Raw genomic sequence first — 19,587 nt, forward strand, 5'->3', positions numbered from 1 at the left:
TCCATTGCAATAAAAAATTGGAAAGAAGTAATACATGATGTTAGTGACACTGTATAGTTGAACTCTGCAAACACTGAAAGTAATCATGGTACAAATAATGTTTATTGTTCATACCACGTTTCATTTAAGACCATGAAAATGTACAGGAATTTTAGTTTGTTTTGCTTCTCATGCTCTGTTTTAAAAAAAAAAGAAAACACAAGGTGAAATTAGGCTTTAGTTTAGGCACTAGTTTAGGCACTTTCATAACTTTTCTAAGCTGTTTTTTCTGAACATAGCATAATAAGCATGTATTCTGCCTTCCAAAAATGCCTTTCCAATAGGCTTTGTCCTTGCTCAGGAGACAGAGGATGTGGAAATGTAAGGTCCACCCATAAAAATTTTTTAGTGGAACTGTTGAGATTCATAGTGCCAGTGATTTTTGAAGACCCCTTGAGTTTGTAAGACTTGCTCAGTAACTGGCAAAGTTTGTAACTGGTTGGTCTCCATAGAGTAAGTGATTCTTGATCAATACTGACATCATGTGTATTAAAGCTGCCTGGGGGGACAACTTGTTCTTATTAATCCCTCAAGGAATCAGGAGTGATGATTTTGGAATCTGGTATCTGTAGCTTCTCCACATCCTCAAGCTTACTCAAGGAATCATCACTGTGTTCTTATAACTTTAATCCTATGTGGTTGATAGTCTAGGTAAAATTTAATTTCTATTCCCTTAACAGGCCTTTCAACTGTCCAAGAAAAGTTACCAGATTTTTGATAAGGAGGACTCATCTAGTCTTAAAATGGCATATTTCTGTGCTAAGTGAGAACTCATTTGATTGCATAGAGAATAAAGAGCCTATCTGAAATGACCACCGAGGAAAAGCTTTGATCTATTATGGTTTTGCTTGTTGGTCACTGAAAGTTGTCCTGTATTACAGTTCAGTCAGAATTTAGGTGATCCAAATATCAGTCAAAAAATATGAATATCAGACAAAGTACCCCAAAATGAACACTGCAAAAGACAGATCATTCACTCGGTATTTATCAGATGATACAACCTCACAAGGAAATATGTACTTATTACTGCAAAAGTTTTATGAATGCTGGCCAGACTGGTATTGTGGGAATCTATAGTTAGAGGGTTTTAGGTTGGTGGGAAAAAAGACAGGCTTCAGTTGCAGCAGAGTTATGAATATTGCTAATGCAGCATGTAAGCTGTAGGAAAGACGTGAAGAATAGAACAATAGATCTATGTTTAGTGTTTCAGAATAGCTTTCTAAGTTGCAAAAAGTTTCTAGAAGCAAAGTTGATTTTATGAATAGAGTTTTATGTATTGTATTTCTATAAATGAACAAACAAGCATTGTTTTAACTCAAGCTACGTGTGCTTATGTTGATTAGTTAGAATCACTGTCAATATTCTTTTGCTCTGTGTTATTAGCTGAGTATTTAGCATGTTGTAACAATAATTTTCTTTAGCTTGCTGCCTAGATTGCGAGCTGCCAAGATCTCTGCATAGACAAAACTATGTATTACACAGATTCTGGAAAACAAACAGCTCACGTCGCATTCCTAAGCAGTCCTGTCCCATTTGCGTCTGTACATACATTGCCAGCGCACGTATCAGTCAAGAGGGGGGTTGTTGACTTATTTTCCTCCTTGGAACAGATCCTTAATGATGCTGAATTTCATCTTCTGATTGTCTGTTTTCTCCCTAAACGTTTTATACATGTATATGTTGTTTTTCTTTGCCCCTTAAACTCCTAAGGATCCTTATCTCAGTAATCCTCTAGTTGTAGCTTTACCTTTCTTATCTTGCCTGGCTTCACTCTGCAGATCCTCTCACTGCTTTCTCACATTGCAGTTTGCTTGGTGCTCTGAGCTAAGGTTACACACCTGGCTGTACTGGAGCTTTGGTCACAGGCAGTTCTGGCTGTGGGGCAGCCTCAGGAGTGCTTAGAGAGAGCTGGAATAATGTCAGTACAAAATACCAGGACATTTATAGTCATTAACATTTTCCATACGTGTCAGTGTGCTAACAATCTCAGCTCTACTCCCTACTCACCATAGCTCTGAATGCACTGAAGATTTTACTACATACTTTTTCAAGGAATGTGTTTCTAAGTCGTCAAACATGCTACTAAATTATTTAAATCCTTCAATTTTTTGAGAAGGCCTGTTTTCTTTCAGTGTGGCATTAAGGACAAAGCATGAAACTGAACCACTTCTGCATTAAAAAGTGGAGCCTTTTAAGTGCAGCACTCCATCCAGATATCCAGACAACATTGCTGTTTTAAGGAGGATTGGAGACAATGAAGCAACTCAGTGCAATATCAGAAGGCCTATTCCTAAAGGCCTGTTTATTTTCCCCTAGAAATTTCTGTTCTATTACTTTTGTTGAGAAGCATTTCTAGGCAAATACAGAAGTACATAGTGCTTTTATGGAAAATAAAGCAGAGTTCTACTTAGCACCTACACAAAGTGTGGGCTGGGAATTTTTTTGATTGGTGGGGTTATTTTACTAATATTACTATATCTTTTACTATTTTTATTATTGGAGTTTCTTTGTTTATTTTTTTTAATTGACAATATGGAAAGAATAAACAGGTGGGAAGTGAAAGGCATATAGCTGTGGCTTTTCAAGACAGGTAGATTACATTTCCATCAATCTGTAAAATATAATAAGTGTAAAACAAATAAAATCACTGCAGGCAAATGACCAACTTATGACTTTCAAAATCTGGCATAGATCCTGGTGCCTATATTAATGCTTTTCAGCGATACTTACCAGAAATACTGAGTTGCTGATTAGAAGGGGTAGGTTTTTTCAAGCTCAATTGCAGAGAAGGATTTTTTTGCCTTGAATGTGTGAAATTGATTAAACTGAATGTAAACAGTTAAAGAATAGTAACATCTTTTAGTTAGAGGCATGAGGAAGAAGTACTATAACCATGGGGAAGGTTCAAAGCAGATTTTTTTTCCAAATACAAAGTATATTTGCATGTGTAGGTCAAAGGGTGAAATAACAGAGGAAAAAAATGTAAACTAATTGCAGTGCAAATCTAAACTAATTTCTGGTTGTTGTTTCTCTGCAGATTGTTTTGTGTTGTTAGTTTATCTAAGCACTAATGTGCAGGTAAGATGAGATTTCTATTTTCATGAGCCTAAAATAGGCTTTTCAAAATTTGTTGTTCGGAAGGAGAAAACAGCAGAGTTGACCTAAACAGTTTTATACAATTCCTTTCCTGAAATTTCCTCCACATTTTGCCATCATGAAATATAAAAGAAGTGGCTTTGGGCCATAATAACCCATGGCAGTACTTTCAGGCCAATAGATAGCTGTGTAGAGGTTAGGGGTCATTTTGTCTGGGAACCCCCACAAAATTCAAAATAGCTTTGATATACCTGTGTTGGCATTTTTTAGTGTCCGGTATTAATGTACAAGTGAGGCCATTAAAAAAAAATTGGCACACCATTTTGGTAACCCCTTTCAGATACTTCCTGTAGGCTGCAGTCAATTCCTCTCAGCCTTCCTCTCCTCCTTGTCAGATGAAACAAGACTTTATCCCTCAGCCTCTCTTTGCAGCCCATGTGTCCTGTGCCCCACTCCTGTACCTTCTCCAGCCATCTTCATTTTCTGCACAAGCCAGGTGGCGCAAAGCCAGGTGGCACGAAGCCAGATCCACTATTCCACGTGTGCCTCACCAGGGCCAAGCACAGGGAGATGGTGCCACTTCCTGCAGTTTGGTGTCTGTACTCCCCACAATGTGTGCATTTTTTGCTTTCTGTGAGTGCATTTTTCTGGCTTGTGTACAGCCTGAGACCCACCATAATGACCTCAGAAGCTTTTCAGCAGGGTTGTCATGATGTCTGAGTTCTCTGTCTCAGCTGTTGAATGGATGTTTCTTTTGGCTTGATCCCCAATGTCTCATCAAACTGAAAGTGATGTTTTTGAGAAGAGAATTTTTTACTCAGTGTCTGTAATAATGTAGAATTAATATGGTGTGGTATTTGAAAAGTTTGAAGTAATCTAGCGGCAAATAACTTTGTAGTAAGTGTTCCAAACAAAATCTTTGGCCAGAATTTTCCTCTTGGTTGTAATAATTTTATTGCTGTGGAATTTGAGAAGGTTCCACATGCAGAAATGGTGTAATGTAGTTATGAACAAGACATGCCTTACCTCTAACCTTCTTTTCTCTAAACTTGAAGACACTATGTTTGAATTAGCCTTCAGTCTAATTTTATATCAGACATGAGGGATCCTATAAGAAATTTTGAAAAGAGCTGAATTGACTGAAGGGGTCCCAGGGTGAGATGCAGATTGATTAATAGTGACAGATGTTTGCAGATCCTTGAAGTTATTCTATATAAATCAAGCACATCTATATTCAGATTTGCAAATTAAATCTCTGTTCATTTCACGTGGGTTTGACTATTTGGGAAGGAGGAGGAGAGACTGGTAGTAACCTTCTCCCTTTTTTTTTTGGAAATGTAACAATGTGACTAAATTACACCTTCACTGCTATGAAAGGCTGTTTACCAGCTGGTAGGATAACAAGCCTAAGACTTTGCCTATTGATCTTTCGTAGCCTGGTTACAACTTCACAAACTCATAGAAGCAAACCCACAGCTGTTTAAGCCCATCAAATAAGTGATTTACAAGAAAAGCCATAATCAGTAGTATCAAGTATTTTGTCAATTGTATTAGCAACAGAAAATTAAAATGATGACTATTTGACAAGAGACTTTTTAAAGATACCACATTTGCATAATGTTTGTCTTTTCAAACTATAGAAAGCAACAAGACATCATAGAAGAGACATATCCATTATTCATGAATTTAAATAATCTGACTAGCATGTGGAAAATAAGACTGAACTAGATTTTAAATTGTTAGTTTTTTTTTAATGCAGGCAATTAATGTTTGTTGTTTTTTAACTAATCCTGTTTCTTCAGTCTGATTCATTATATGAATTTGCAGTTAGAGAATTAAAGACCTTTTTTATTAACTTCAGTAAAATTGACACCTAATATGACTCAGACTGCTGAAAGTAAACAGTTCAGGCTGAATTATCCTGTCACATCTGCTAGACTGATTAGACCTAAACATCAGTCATGAGAATTCAGGTTTACTGTAGTGCATGTGGCTTCTCCAGAGGCCCCTGTACTATGAGCATGGATGTTGACTGAGGCTGCTTTTCAGAAATACGTAGGTTTCAAAAGGCAAAAGTAATTAGGAAGAAGAGTAATGTTATTCTATTGCTCCATCTTGGTTTTGCAGGCAAGAACTGTTACTTTGGTTTGCAGTTTGCCCTGTTTCTCTGCACAGGAATAGGGACAAGACCTAATGATCAGTGGAGGAGACATCAACAAGCCCAGTAGTTATGGACCTGCTTACCCAGATGGCAAATGCAACAATTACATGCCAAAAAATAATGCCCAAAATTTGATTAGCTCAAAATGCTCAGATCTCTGTGGGCTTTTTCTCTCTTTCCAGTGAAAAATTGCAATGAAGCAACTCTGTTGTTTGGAGAAACAGCCCTAAAGCTGCAACTTGCATCTCTGAAATGCAGATGAGATTGTGTGGCATCAAGTCAAAAGCTTCATCAATTCCCTCTCACAGCTGCTCCAGTGAGTTGTTAAAACATCTCTTACTCTATTCAGGCTTTTTATATCCAAGTCTTGCATGTCTCAACTCGACCAAGATCCTTCTTATTTCTGACCCTACAGCTTTATATTCTTTAAAGATAATGGTGTACTTTGCAGACTCTTATCTTGTAATAGTCACATCTAACTGGTAGTGGTAGTCTGAGATTATAAGGAAATGAATGTTTATAGGTATATAGGTAATATTTGTTAATTATTTTATTAGGTGGAATATTCTGTAGAGCAATGAAGACCCTTCTGACATTGGTTTGAGCGAAACCAGGGATACTAATAAAAGTATTGACTAATACATAATTAAAGGAGGAAATATAATGATAATTAACATAAATTTAGGGAAAAATGGCATTGTTAGTTGCAAAACAGATTTTTCCTAAACAATTTAATTTTTTAAATCCCACCAAAGATAATTTTTGATCTTTCCTTTTACTGTTAATTAACTTTCTCATTGACCAAGCTCAATTTGATCTAGGAAATGCAGAGATTCTAACCAGTAATGTGATCACGGGTCTTAAAGACAACCTGGATAGGACAGAATCCTTTGGAACTCACTTTGGCTTTGTGGCCTGTCACAAATAGATTAGAGGTCAAGATTTTAATATTTAATGCTGTTTAAATGTTTATCTTACTGTGATAGATACTATTATGAAACAGCCCTGTTCCATAATAATTTGAACTGCTTTGCTTTTATTCACTAATAGAAGAAATTTATTTTTTTCCCCACAAATCTCTAACCTGAATAGCAGTTTTGTAGCTGCTGTCTGCTGATCTCATTAACCATGAAGAAACATACTTGAAAAAGAAAGAATAGGTATTTACTTTACAGAAATGAAGATTATTCACTATGGATTCCATGGCTAAAACAGCTTTCTGTTGTAATCCTGTATAGTATATAATGAAGAGGAACAGGACTGCTCCAACATGAGATATAAGGACATTTTGAATTCAGCTGGGGTTCCTCATGACTGCTGCAAACCAAAAAAACTCGATGACAAGCACTTGGAGTTTATTACATTGGAATGGAAAACCTTAATGATTATAGTTATAAAAATATTATATGCTATTTCTTGTATTTCTAAGAACAAGTGGGTAGAAACTTTCCTCCTTTGCATCATTATTTCTTGTCCCTCTACAGTATTTTTATTCTTCTTTGATTCCAATTATTACAATCCTTTGGTTGTCTTCTCATACAGATGTCCTTGCCAACTTTGTTTTCCAATTGTTCTCCTGACTGCCTTTGCAGGTGTATGTTCTTTATGTGCTCTTCCACTCAGTGAGTCGTGATTAGTCTTATAGGAGACTAGCTCAGTGATAGATAAAAAATGCTGCAATACACTTTTCTCTCTGCATCCTTTTTGTTTCTAAGACTGCATTGTTAACTGTCACAGCTCACTGGGACTCTCATTGAAAGAGTGCTTGGAATCTCTATTCGAAATTGTTCCACTTAAAAATGAAATACTTAAATATTTTTTGGGCCATAAGGACAGAATGTGTTTTATAAGACAAGGCTTCAAGCTTAATGCCCTGTGATTGGATTGTTTCACTATTTTCTGTATCTCCTGTACTAGTAGAAATGTGGGGGTCTGTTGTTTTGACTGGCACTGCTGGATTTAAGTAGATGTGTTTGATTTAAATTCCATTTTAGACACCTACATTCTTCTATGAAACAGGAGTTTAATGCTTCCTGACATAGGCAACAGCTGAATGAGTGTTTAGGAATTTAAATTCTGGGCCTCAGCACTGAAGACACATAGTGGAGGTACATGTCACAGACTTTGGGGCTATTTATAAGCTTATACTGTTTTTTCATTTTAGCTCAAGCATGTGATTTGATTAATTAGCATTAGATGTTTTGATTCTTCTACTTCAAGTTTGAGACAGCTCTTGGGAACTCATATTCTTTCAGCATATAACACCTCATATTTCAGATTTCCTGTCTTATTTCTATTTAAATCAGTGGCTATAGGAATAGGAATGTTCCCGTGTTTTGTTTGAATTATAAGAAATTTGTTTCTCTGACGTTAAAGAAGGAAAAAAATTCCTTTGAACTCTTTTGGATCATCTGGGGTTTTCTGACTTTCAAAGCTCTCAGAGCACTTGATTAAATATTACTAGATTTACTCTTAGAAGTATCATCCTCTAACAGGAAGTATTTGTTATCTCACCATGGAATATGCTTCCTGCAGTTCAGGGTTAGGTAATAAACGCTCCATTAATATCATCATGCCCATGTTTTCATTTAGATCCATCTGGTTAAAAAGGAAAGGGGAGAATATGTTGACATGTGTGTGGTACAGTGCCAGCAGTCAGCTAAAGTAAGATGATCATAGAGCATTTCAAAAGAAAAAATGTCTGGATTATTGACATGGATAATCTGGTGAAGATTTTAAGATTTTTTAATATTGTAGAATTGTAGCACTCTAAATAATTGCACTTTTTGAGTCTAGTCATTACCAGGAAAATAAAACAAGTTTCCTGCAGTAACGTGTATCAGTTTTAGTTCTGAACTGGGAATATTTTATGCTTACTCACACACCAGTTCTAAATGCAATTTAATTAACCAAATTCCTTAAAAATTTGAGGATTTAGCCTCTGACATATTCATCCTCTTGCAAAAGTAATGGTACAACTTATAACTCAAGTAAGGTGGAATATCAAAAGTTCCTCTGAAATTTCTCAGCACTGCATTGTTTTAAAACATTTTCTATTTAGCAATGGAAGTGTCTTCTTTACACTCCTGATTCAACATGAGCTGAATGCTCTGGGTTTCTGAAGCTCTTACACCTTGCTTTTGGAGTGGGAAGATCCCTGTTTCACCAGAAAATTCTTCCCTGGCTGTGACTGAAGGCAGTTGGACCTTGTGTAGAAGACAGTGCATCCTGTGGGAGGGCTCCACCTGAGGTCTTCCTGCGTAGTGTTTGCAAGATATGCCATGCCTTAACTCACACCTGTATCGACATTTGTGCTTCCAAAATGAGATTACTGCCTGGGAGAACAGAGTATTTGGGGTGCTACAGAGCTGGTAGCAGTCAGCATCCTCTGGGAGGTGCTAGTGCTTTACATTATTCCCAGACTGTATGTTGTGGGACCTATCCTCCTAAGGAGGCATTGAATGCTGTTTTTTCATGCACAGTTTGGGGAAGCTGAGCAGTCTTGAAAAATTGGTCTCAAAAGCATGATATCACTATATTCAAAGCATTAAAACATTGTAATTTTCTCCTTTTATTTGACTTCTCTTTGTGGCACTGTTACAGTATTTAGAATTGCTGCTAATAAAAAAAGAAGCCAAACCAGAATGTTTGCAAATTTCCCTTTTTGGTAGAAAATGGAAGACTTTTAACCAAAACCTCCAGAATCTTTAACTGCATGTAAGTGTTCCTGCGACATAGATATCCATCTATGATGATACTAATCAAGCAAATCATCTCAGTCACTTATTTTTTCCAAGCCTAGATGGACATACTTCATTTTCAACAAAGTCATGACCATAATGCAGCAAAATCATGATTCTCTATTCATTCAGAGAACAGATTTACAAAGGCAGTATCATATTTTTCTTTTCAACCTATCACATGCTTAGTGGCTCTTTAAGTTTGTTAAAAAGAAATATTTTTGTAGCAGCAGAGTATTTTATTTTAATTTTCTCAGTGTAAATAACTCAGATAATTACTGTGGCTACTCAGTGACCACCTTCTGTGCACTCCCTGCTCTTGCTCTGGAGATCTCTGTCTGCTCCAGGTGGAATATATCCCTGGCATTATAAAGCTTCTATTGTCCTTTTTTCACAGACTATAAATCAGTTTTGTTTATGTGGCAAACCTGCAGTAAATGAAAAGAAAAAGAAACAAAGGTTAAATTGAATTTTGGCGTAGCTATCTTTTCCATGCTTTTGTGAATACTTATAAAAAATTAACAGACCTCAAATAATTTCAGGTATTTAGCTTCTTTTAAAGCAGCAGTAAAATTTATAGTAAAAGGATTTTATCTTAGTCTTACTGTTAAGTTTCAGGCTTTAATCTAACTTGCAGCATGACAATGGTCTTGGATATCACAGTGTGAAGTTTGGCTGCCTTTCTGCATGTGCTGGTTTCATACTTAAGCATTCCATCAGGATATGTCCTGAAGCTGCACACACAACCTTTTACTCATCCTCCCCTGTCCCAGATGGGATTCCAGAAATACAGATGGGAATTTTTAAACTACATTGCAGTAATTTTGGACAGAATCCCAAGTAAGCCTGCACTCAGAAAATGCAGCCAGAGAAGAGGATCTTAACACAGTAGGTCTGTGCTAGGTTTGTTTGGAATAAGAAGGTAAGATTTCATGTGTAATTTATTTAAATTGATGGTATTTGAATTCTTAAGTTTAGCCACTAACATTTTAGCAGCTGTTGCAGAGGCACACCTGAAGGAGGGCATCTTAACCTTCCAAGAGGTTAAGTCACCATAATAGGTCATGTGTGCATTCATGAATTAGTCTTCAGCTTCACCTGCAGATCACATTACAGTGCTGACTGCTAGAATGAAGCAGGCATGCCCTTCAAATGCAAAGAGTGGGGTTTTTTGAAATCTAAATTACACACATGTACTCAAGACTACCTTGAAATCTAGCATGTCCTGTACTTGTGTGGAATAGCCCTTGTGAATTAATACAGGCAGCAGTCCTCAGATTCATTTTCCATTTCATAAAACAGGACTTTTTAGTGCTAGAGAGTGAAGGTCCCACCTTTTGTGAAGACGTGAACTGAAAATCATTAATTTATTTATATCCCAAATATTCTTAGTTACTCAGCGCTTATCCTAGACAGAGCAAAGCACCTTGTGCAGTTCTGAGGGACCTGCATGGAGAGCTTAATTCTCTCTTTAGAGATGATGGAGGAGGTCTCTTGGGTCAATAAAATGTGGCCTTGTGAAGTCTCCATTTGACAGTGACCCTGGTGGTGACACAGGGTGGCCACTGAACTGCAACACCATCCGGTTTATGTAACGCTCATGCTTCTCACTGACAGAAAAAATTCAAGGTGCTGAATTTAGAAAGGACTGTTGGAGGAAACCGTCTATCTCTTCTTTTTACTTAAAGGAAATACCCTATGAAATGATCTGCTTTATATGAGTTACAAGTCAGATAATTCAAAAAGAAACTACCTGTTAATGTTTGCTGCGGGCAGAGACTACAGGATCAAAATCTGGGGAAGAGAAAATCTGGGGTTGCAATGAAGAGAAAGACAAATTATGGGAAAAGCTGAAGTGTTGGGACAACTCTGGAAGAATGACCAGGTGTGTAAAACTGGAGAAATAGGAGGAACTGGATTTGTAGGGGATAGAGGCCTGTTGCCTCTTACTGTGTATCGGGATCTTGGAAGAACCCATCTATCATGAGCCTGTGAACCTGGTGTCCTTCCATGAGACCTGACATTAGATCTCTTAACTCAACTTGCCCTCTGATCACCTCGGTCTCCATGTCCCAGAGTCCACCTTGAGCAAGCTGAGGAGGTCATTAGACACCACAAAGCAACCTTCAACTTTTGCCAGCCACTTTTTGTTTTGTCAGTAAAGAATAATGCTGGCAGGCTCCAGCTTCCTGCTTCCTTTGCAGGTGCTCAGCACAGAAGCAGCCAGCTGGGGGGGTGCAGAGGGCAGGGGGCTGCTCTTGGCTCTCCTGAGCTGGGCTGTGATACTGCATTACCCACTCTGCAAAAATACCCATCTGAGGGTACCTGCTTTGCTTTGGCTAAGTCATTCCACTGGATACCATTAACAGCCACACAAATGTGCCTTGAAGATTACTTTACAAAGCAATTCAAGAAAGTGGTATAGAGAATGAATGTTTAAAAATAGCTATTTTCCTGTGACACTGCAACATTTTGGATGAGATGCCAAATCCAAAACTAAAGATGTGTCTTTATAAGGATATTTATTTTGCATTAAGTTCAGCCCCTGCTCATAAAAGAAGCCACAGCGAACTAAAAATGCAAACCAATTAGAGTGTGCTGACTGCCAAGACAGTGTTTGTTCTTTGGTTTGTTTTGAAGCGACTTTCAGTTCACTGCTTTTTGATGTAGTACAGCAAAGATAAGCCTTAGTGCATGGCAACCCTTTTGTTGTGTTTCACAACAGGACCAAGTAGTCCTTTTGCCTTCAGGCCTTATCCAGCTGTGGAGAAAACTGCGGGCATTTTTACCTGCACATCATTGGCTTCAGCAGCAGCTGAATACAGCAGTGGTACTCCAGCACTGTGTCAGCCAGCAAGGGTCAGACTGCTGTGACTCTGGAGAAGAAGGGAAGATTACAAATGGGCTTGTGAAGTACCCCATGAAGGGGTATCTGAACCAAGAATCATCTGAGTTAGCCCATTTTATTAACCAGCAAAGTAAAAGAAAATTGTAGAATCACCAAAGAACAAGCAGCAGGTTTTATGAGTAGCAAAACCAAAAAGAAATTAGTTACCTGCAGATTTGAATCTCCTGGCTGGACCTCTGATGATTTGATGACGTTAGCCATGTTTTACACTATGGCAATAGGATATTCAGGATGTATTTACTTCTCTGTGCAATAACCAGCTCCCAAAGTGGGCTCAGCCTTTCATTCAAGAGGGGTGCTTATGAAAGGCTCCCCTCCATCTCCTCTGCATTCTACTTCCTGTAGGAATCTAACATCTCTAACTTGAGGAAACAATTTTTATATTGATTACTGAGAACATATTTGTGCATATACAGAGTTACTACGTGTCATTGCCATAGGGAGCTGGGCAAACTCCAAATGTCCAGCAGTATTTTTATTGTTGTTTTGACAAACTGGTGGCATTTCATCAGAGAGCAGCCTACAGTGAGCCTCTCTCAGCTGCTGGCAAAGCCAGGCCCTCAGAGCCAAGGACAGCTTCTTGTGCAGAGGGCTGATGAGAGAGAGGTCCAAGATCAGACTGTATCAGCAGCCAACCTATCTGCTGCAAGAGTGTTTTTAGAGTGCCACTTGCTAGATTTAGCAAGTGAAATCAATTTTATGGATCAGTCTAGAAGCAAAGTGTAATTTAAAGCAGTTTGATTCACTTTTTTCATTAGATTGTTGAGATGACACCTATGGCAAATGACTTAGAATTATGCCACAGTGATAGAGCATTTAATTGCCTAACAAGGCAATTCTACAAGGGAATCCTACAGGGGTTATTGTAACTGGTGAATGAACTTTGTACCTATCTGCAGGATATACTGAAGGTACACCTGTAACACTGCCAAGCAACATTCCCTTCTCATCTGCTCTGCTACAGCAAAATAGATCCTTTCATGCCAGCAGCATTCTGTGAGGGAATCAATCTGCCTGTGTCTCACTGAGTTTCCATTTGCCTTCTTGAACAAGTACATCTGTGCTTTCTAACACTAGATACAGGCTGCAAGTGGAAACCACCCAACAATTGTTAGCTCATTTCCTGCAGGCATTCAAAGCATGACATTTCTTCCATGGCCTTCCCAAACATTCTCCTGCCAACATCCTCTGAAAGGTCTTTTTCCCTTTCCTGCTGAAGGGATGGGAGCAATTTCTGCTGATGGTCAGCTCTTCTTGATCAATGGTCCACAACAAAAAATCATCCACTTGCCCCTGCTGGCCAAATGCCACAGGAGCACACAGAGAGGACTCCTGACCATATGGCAGCTTACTTGCGGGAAACAAAGTGGGGAAACAAATTTTGTTTCCAGTCTAGGAAGATGCAAACTTCTCTTAACTGAAGGGTGTGGGACACTGTATCTTTTAGTCATGCAAATAAGAAGCTGATGTTAGTCTGCCTGCTTTTCGCAGTAACATAACATGAGCCATTTGTGCTGTCAGGCACAATTTCCTCCTTTGCAATTCTGAACAAGAAGGAGAGAAGAATCAAAGGAGGAAGAGATTGAACAACACATAGTAAGTAGTTGAAGTCCAGAGGTGGGCCACGAAGTTGATAAGGAGACAGGGGCAACTCTCCTATGGGAACAGGCTAAGGAAGGTGGGGCTGTTCAGCCTGGAGAAGGGAAGGTTGCATGGACACCACATAGCAACCTTCCAATACCTGAAGGGGACCTACAGGGAAGCCAGAGAAGGACTCTTCATCAGGAACTGAAGTAATAGGACAAGGAATAATGGGTTTCCACTGAAAGAGGGGAAATTGAGGTTAGAAATCTATGAAAGAAGTTCTTTACTGTGAGGGTGCTGAGCCACTGGAACAGGTAGCCCAGAGTAGTAGTGGATGCCCCATTCCTGGCAGTGTTCAAGGCCACACTGGATAGATCATTGAGCAACTTGTTATAGTGTCCTGTCCAGAGTAGAGGAGTTGGAACTAGATGATCTTTAAGGTCCCCTTCAACCCAAGGCATTCCATGATGCCAAGGTGTTGACAGCAAGTGTTTTCAAGGTTGTTTTCAGGATCTCGCAAGGTAGGAAAGACAAAGATGAGGGTTAACCATCTTACAACTGAAGAAAATCCCACCATAAACAAATAGGATTGGAAAAACAAGATGAGTGAGCATCACTGCTTCATTTTCTAAAATGAAGAAGGATTTTTCATCTGTATAATTGAAAAAAGTTCTATAAAAACATAACTTTCAGCCAAAGTTCTCTTCTCATATTCAGCAATTTTCATGAAATATCTAAAGTATTTTAAAAAGACTCCCTGAAGTTTTCATAAAATATAGATGCCAGTATATAATGAAAATAATTAAAATCTCAGTGAAATATGTTCTAAGTTGGGCATACTCCAAGACAACACATGCCCAGTTTTCATGAAATTGTGTGCTTCATTTCATGAATTCTTCAGACCCCATATTTTACAATATTTATTATGTTTCATTTAGTAGCAATGTGCATACAACATTAAAGCATAAAAAAACCCCATCAAAGCCACAAGCTTAATAAATCACAGGAATATAAATTGTCTTCCAATCTGCAAGAAAACAGATATCTTCCTTCATTTTTCTTATATTTTGTTAAAGGCAGACTAGCAATGTTTTGTAGTAGATTCACAAAATAGATCTTAAATTCTCACCAGCTGTTCATAGGCTGGCCATTCAGAATTACATAAAGCATGAAGACAGCACTGCTGCAGCTTCAGTGGAATTTGTTATAAATTATTAATTATTAAAAATAACCCCTTTTCATCATAGCAGGGATCTGACAGCCTTGATCAGAGACAGCATAAAGTTCTTCCAGAGAGAGCAACTTTCTAGCTGCTCACAACTTTTACCTCTGTGCCTTCATGTATATTTAAGTCTGTTAAATAGAATTCTCCACCTTAAAACTTGCATTTTGGTTATCATCCTTACCTTGCAGCTAATTAGACATTAGTTCATCAGCCATTCAGGACAAGGCTTTGTTGATCAGGGAAGTGGAGGATAAGGTGGGTATTCAGAGGGAAAGCTGTCCATTACAGCAATTAACGAAGCTGAGGGAAGAAGTAGGTGCTTTACAGCACAGGGCATTAATGCTCACAAAGATATCACAGCACTAAACAATCCTTTGGAGTAAGGGACCCTACTGAAACACAGACACAATGGAACAGCAAGGAGGAGTAAACAAGGTTCTTTTAATTGCTTCCACCCTTTTGAAATCATATCATGGCCTACCTGCACCAGCTGAATTTTCTTTACATCAGCAGAGGCCAGTCCCACCCCCAGCCAGCAGGTAACCTGCCCAGGCCCAGATGCTGGCTGAGGAGCAGAAGCAGCAGGTTTCTGGGTGGTGTGATTGGCTTTTGCAGAACTTAGGAGCCAGGTATTGGTGTGCTGCTTCCCCAGCTCTGCTGGCTTTTGATTACATCCCTAGAGGCACAATCTGTCCCATTAGGAGGTTCTTCAGTTGGGGCAGGTGTGAGGAAACACATCCACCCTGTATCCAAAGAAATTACTTCTCTCTCCTTGTTTCTCTTTTTAAAACGTTTTGTTATACTCAGCTGTCAATGCCTGTGGATGGCAATACAGAATAAAATATATCAATTAATGTGTGCAACTACTCATGAGTGACAATACTAGTGACAATACTCTACCTGTAGTGTTAAAACACTGGGGCAGTAGGGATATGTTGTATTTGCTGGGTAATGGGGAGAGACATTGGGATTCTTTCTGGAGTTTATTCTATTACTTAGGAACAGTTTCTTCTAATGGCAGTTTTGTAAGAACCTAGCTTAGAATTTGTCTCACTATGACTAAATAAGTAGAGATAAAGAAGTGCTGTGGTTTAATTTTTTTGGTTCTTCCTTAGTGGAAAATACTAGTCAAGAGAGGCCTTAAAGTATTCTATCCTCAGCTCCCACTAGGCCAGTGAGTGGCCATCTTCAGCTTTTTCACAGGCAAAAAGCATTTGGGCTAAGCAGTTTTCAGGATAATTCATGTAAGCACCTGGAGCAAGTGAATCCCACAGTTTTTCTCTTGTCTGTGTGGGAATGAGAGGTGTTATGTTGGCATTTGTGATTCAGACTCCCACACTGACCACTTTATCAGTCAGAGAACTGCTCCAATATATAAATATTTAATTGTAGTGCTAAATATTTCCAGACATGACAAAGCTGAAGTAAAATATACTGAAGTGATCTGCTTTTTTAGTGTGTGTAGTGGCTGAGAGAGGAAATTCACATGCTTGCTACTTGGAGAAGGGTAGAACAAACTGACAATCACATGTAGGAAAAAGAAGAGTTGGCATACAGTGCCAGTAAAGCCTGGAAAACACAAAACACTGCTGACAGCAGGATGTTCCTGTGAAGCCATTTGGTGCCAGCTCATTAGAGTGCCTTGGCAAGGATATTTGGCATAAAATAGATCTTATTTAGAATTAGGGATTCTACTGCCTTGCTTTTGGCATGAAATGAACTTGTAAATTAAGCTGTCTTGTAATATAATGTCATTGCCTGGTATTATGAATCATTTTAGAATTAGAGAAATTGATCTGAATAAGAAATTAAGGCTTGCTGAGAAGCGGAGAAACACATACAGCTGACATTGAGGGCTGGTAGGCACAGGCCTGTGGAGACTGCATTGCACACTGCCCCAGCACTGCAGAGCTGCTTCTAAGCCTGTGGTCAGCACCTGGGTCCTGGTTTGCAAATATTTTCACTTACTCCAGGGGTTGCTTCAGCAATTATCCTTTCCTCAGATTCAATTTCTTTAAAAACTTTTCTTCTTCAGTGGATGTCTCAGTTGGGTTAATATTAAAATTTTATACTTGCCAGGGGCTTACTTTTCAATTAGCAAAAGTTTGAAAAGTCTGGGTTAGGGTGGAAGAAGTTTTAAATACAGGGAGAAGGTGGCTGGGCATGTGATACCTCTCTAAATGCTTGATGAAGTAAAGAGCTCTGTTCTTGTTTTCCATATTCTGCACAGGGCAAAAACCCCACGGGGAGCGCTGTGCACTTTTGGAGCAACTCTCTAAGTATAAGTTTGGCTCATTTCCTAAAGCAAATTCAATATTTAAAAATCACCCCCAACAAAAACCATGAAAAAGAAGCCTAAAACAGTCTTTGGGGTTGCTGTCCTTCTTACAAGAAATTGATACATTTTCAGTGTAATCAGCTCATTTCTCTCAACATTCTTCAAACTCACAAAATTACAACTGGAGAGAACTTTCTTGGTATTTCCTGGCAAATATTTTTCTCTCAGATCAAAGACACCACCCAGGCCTCTGAAGAAAGCTAAGTCAGGGAGCACTACAGCTATTTTCCTCCAGCCTGAAAATATGGGAATGCAATATGTTTTTCTGCATGGGTTGTGCTTTAGCATTCATGAGTATCTTTGTGAAGGCAAGTTTTGAGTCACATGCTGTGTCACACTACAGGGAAGGAGAATATCACTTATACACCATGCTTAATCATAAGAGGAAGTAGATGTGACTAACTGAATATGCAAATGCTAATTCAAAATAAAATTATGAGCTCTTCCTGAAGTGCAAAATGCTACTGGTGAAAAACATTTTAATATATTAGAGCTAGACTTCAGAAGAGTGTGGTTTATGAAGGGAAAAGAGAAAAATGTAATTTAATATCTTCTTGCATTGTATTATTCTTGTTGGTATTTTTCTAGTTTGGAAAAGTATAGCTGATATAGCTTTTAAAGCATATTTTGACATTTAAAATGCAGCTTCCCATGCTTGCATTCATGCATGGTTTCCTGAGATGAAGGGTGGTAAGTAAATACTCACTGCTAGTTTTCCTGTGAACACCATGAGGCTGTACAGGATGGGATTTTGTTGTACCCAAGGACAAGCTGCTTCTGGAATCTTACACCCTCTTGCCCTACTAAAGCAACAGCTGTTTGGCGAGGAGACAGGAACTTTCTTTTTAACCCAAAACTTGGTATTTACAGCTCACCCCTGGTGGTGTGGGTGGTCACAGTTCACTTCCTGAGGCTGCTCAGTGAGAGCAGCACCTCCCACCTGCTGTTACAGCAGTCTCTGGTGGAGCACCTTCCCCAGTCCTCATGGCACAAGTGTTTCATTTCACACCATGTGGTGGGCTGGCTCACCCAGGAAGGTGATGTGCTGTACTCAGGAGCATCACACTCTCCTGAGTGGGGAAACCTAATCCCAAGTATCTTAAAATACTGTTGAATTTAGTTGGAGTGTTGGCAATCAAAGCCAGTTTCCAATGCCCTTAGTGAACACAGGAACCTATTATGGAGTTAAATAGGAAAGTCTGTCTCCTCTCTTACCAGCTCTTCTATAGAGCTCGCGTTTGCAGGTCTCATCTAATCATACCTACAAGCTTGAGCTTTATAAGGAGATTGTATCCAGCTGACTCTGGCTGGAGGCCAAGTGCCCACCAAAAGCCACTCTATCTATTCAGGGTTCATCAACCTCATCCTGCCTTGCTGATGGCCTCAGAGACCCTTGCACACCTTGCCTTCCTGAAATGGTGGGTGTGGGCAGCACTGCACCTTCAAGCCATGTGCTGAGTAGGCGGAGGCTGTGGGGCAGGTCCCTCCTTCTCCCGGAGAGGGGCAATATGGCCAGCAGTGGGCAGCTCTTCTCTAGCCCTGAAGGTGCAGCCTTGCTGTGCAATGCATGTGAGGCTGTACACAGCTCAGGTGAAGAAAGAGGATGTTGCTGTACATTAAGAAAACCCAAATGGAGGGCCAAAATTGGAGTTGAATTTGTTTAGGTGTCAGAATAACATTTGGTGGAAAAGTGCTAGCTGAGTCCTACTACATATCCTACAAAATTGGGGGATTTTGAAGTATGTTATGTCTCCTTTTGACTTGCCAACAAATAAACCAGTGCTTCTTAAGACTGTATAACCTGTAGGCAGAAGCATTGACGTGGGTGTTCAGAGCTTTACAGATACAGAATTCTCCCATGACAGCACTGAGATGCTTCACACAGCTGCCTGCAAGCTCAGTGGTTACTCTGCTGGTGCCATTCTCATTATGGCTTTGTCTGAGTGGGGTTTGGGGTTAGTCTGTGATAGCTTGAGTAGGAGCTGTATCTAAGCCATGCACTCAGACTGGCGATTTCTGCTGTGGGAAATACTACCACATAAATAAATGAGAAGTGAAAGATGGATGAGCTGGAACGAGCTGTGAACCGACAGCTTTGTGACTGGATTTGACTTATTTTCTTTTTGTGGCCTAAAGCTGAGTGTCTCATAAGTTCTGAAGACATCAAAACTCTAACTAACCCAACTAAAACCACCCCAGCTTCACTGGAAATACAAAGAGCAGTAACTAACCAGAAGACAAGAGACACTGAGAAGGGAATGAGTTCTCTCCTCAAAGTGCTGGTTTTGGGTATTTACTTCAGTTTTGACATTACAGATCAAACCAGCACACAGACAAATTTTGGGTATTCAGGGTCACACAGTGACTGTCCTAGAATCTCATATGGGCCTAGAGATGAAAATATTTTACGGATGGATCTTAAAGATCCTGGGATCCCCAAATAGATACCTGCTAGTGGACCTCAGCTGTGAGGTGACACATCATAGATGCCATTTG

The sequence above is a fragment of the Camarhynchus parvulus genome, chromosome 1A (assembly GCF_901933205.1).
Source record: "Camarhynchus parvulus chromosome 1A, STF_HiC, whole genome shotgun sequence".
In the NCBI taxonomy this organism is placed as follows: domain Eukaryota; kingdom Metazoa; phylum Chordata; class Aves; order Passeriformes; family Thraupidae; genus Camarhynchus; species Camarhynchus parvulus.